The sequence below is a fragment of the Pygocentrus nattereri genome, chromosome 22 (genome assembly GCF_015220715.1).
Source record: "Pygocentrus nattereri isolate fPygNat1 chromosome 22, fPygNat1.pri, whole genome shotgun sequence".
NCBI lineage: Eukaryota > Metazoa > Chordata > Actinopteri > Characiformes > Serrasalmidae > Pygocentrus > Pygocentrus nattereri.
The window spans coordinates 3,414,690-3,417,189 of NC_051232.1; the positions used below are offsets into that span (position 1 = coordinate 3,414,690).

General features: G+C 44.0%; 1 protein-coding gene across 1 annotated transcript in view; it reads right to left on the reverse strand.

Moving 5' to 3' along the window:
- Positions 1–2,500, reverse strand: part of pcdh7a (protocadherin 7a) — a 70,507-nt gene that overhangs the window by 28,350 nt on the left and 39,657 nt on the right. The window lies entirely within an intron of this gene.

The window sequence follows — 2,500 nt, forward strand, 5'->3', positions numbered from 1 at the left end:
AAACAGCACTTTTCCTTCAATAAATGAAATCATCATTTAAAACAAATAATAAAAAACAAATTATTTCATTATATAATTATAAGCAGTTTGATGATCTGAAACATATGAGAGTGACAAATATGCAAAAATAGAAGACACTGGGAAGGGACTAGCACTATTTCACAGCACTGAACATATATGGAACTGCGCTGTCTGGAGTGTTGGAGCTCCATCAAATACCTTTGGGATCAGCTGGACTGATCCAGAACTGATCATCCAACATCAGTACCTGACGTCACTAAAGCTCAATCAAATCCTCACAGCAATGTTCCAACATCTAGTGCAAAGCCTAACCAGAAGAGTAGAGGCTGTTACTGCAGTGAAGGGGGGGGTGAACTGTAACACACACGCGTCTCACTGCAGGCTGCGGTTTCCGTGACAATGGGCTCTATGTGTGTGTGTGTGTGTGTGTGTGTGTGTGTGAGAGAGAGAGAGAGATCCAGACACAGAGGAGCGTTATGAAGCAGAACACACTGCACTCTTTCACTCATCTGTCCATTTTTCATTCCATCTCAAGCGCAATTGCTCATCTCTCAAAGAAAGGAAAAATCCCTACATCACTTTAACTCGTCTGACGCATAAGCAGAGAATAGATGCCCCTTTATGGGACCACAAACGACCGTCTGCTTTTTAATTTATTCCGCTTTTCTTGCATGACTGGGTCATAAAACGGCTGCACACATCCATTAAACATCTATTAAACCTCCACTCCTTCCAACACCACCTAACAGCAAGCAAGCGTTCAAACGTAGTGCTGTGTGTGTGAGTGTGTGAGTGTGTGTGTTCGGTGTAACAACAATTTGCACATTTTAAGCTGCTGAATTACATCAGGTTTTTGTTTCTTTATTTATTTGTGGTACGTTTGTGATTTGTGTCCCAGCATTCCCTGCTAGCTCAGGAATTTTCTGTCAATGACTAAGAACAAGATGAGAGACTTTTGCATTGTGACAGATGAAATTGACTAGGGTACAAGCTGGAGGACTTTTCACCACGGTAGCTGAGTTTGATTGCACCATGAGCTGGGGGACTTTTCACTACAGTATCAGAGTTTGACTGGGCCACAAGCTGGGGGAGTTTTCACCACGGTAGCTGAGTTTGACTAGGCCATGAGCTTGGGGAATTTTTAACATGATGGCAACATTTTTTATCACCATAGCAACATCTACCTAGGCTATGAGCTGGGTGACTTTCTACCACAAGAGCAAAGTTTGACTAGGCTGCAGCCTGTGGGACTTTTCACTGCAGTATCAGTGTTTAACTATGCCACAATCTGGGGGACTTTTGATCATGGTAGTGGAATTTGACTAGGCCATGAACTAGGGGACTTTTTACCACGGTAATGGAGTTTGACTAGGCCATGAGCTGGGAGACTTTTCACAGCAGGAGTGGAGTTTGACTAGGCCATAAGCTGAAGGACTTTTCATTGCAGTAGTGGGGTTTGACTAAGCCATGAGCTGGGGGACTTTCTTCATGGTAACGGAGTTTGACTGGGCCATAAGCTGGGGGATTTTTTATTGCAGTAGCAGAGTTTGACTTGGCTGCAAGCTGGGGGACTTTTCACCAGGGAAGCTGGGTTTGACTTGGCCATGAACTTTGGGAATTTTTATCATGATAGCAATTTTTTCCTAGGCCGCAAGTTGTGGGACTTTTTACTGCAATAGCAGTTTGACTAGGCCATGAGCTGGTGAAATTTTCACCACGGAAGTCGAGTTTGAGTAGGCTGTAAGCTTGGGGAATTTTCACCACAGTAGCACACTTTGACTAGACCATGAGCTAGGGGAGTTTCCATAAGGTTACTCTAATTTGACTAGGCCACAAGCTGGGGGACTTTTCACCACAATATCGGAGTTTGACTAGGCCATGAGCTGGGGGATGTTTCACCACAGTAGTTGAGCGTGACTAAGCCATGCTGGGGGAATTTTTACCAGAATAGCAATGTTTTTCTAGGCCGTGAGCTGGGGGACGTTTTACTGTAATGGCAAAGTTTGACTTTGCTGTAAGCTGATGAACTTTTCATCAGGGAATCAGGTTTGACTAAGCCATGAACTGCGGGACTTTTCTATGTGGAAGTGGAATTTGACTAGGGCATGAGCTGGGGCACATTTCACCACAGTAACAGAATTTGCTGTGACTGCAAGCTGGGGTAATAGTAGTGGAGTTTCACTAGGCACAAGCTGGGGGGACTTTTCATAAGGTTACCGTAATTTGACTAGGTCATGAGTTGGGGTCTTTTTACTGCGGTAGTGAAGTTTGAATAGGTTGTGAGCTAGGACAGTTCTTACTTCATCAGTGGAGTTTGGCTGGGCCATGAACCGGGACACCTCTTGTGAAAGTAAGAGAATTTGACTGGACTGTGAGCCAGGACACTTCTTACCATGGTAACAGAGTTTAACCAATTCCAACCAAAGCCTACAAAGAAGTAATGATTTTAAAGAAATTAGACAGTTAGACAGTTGAGCCT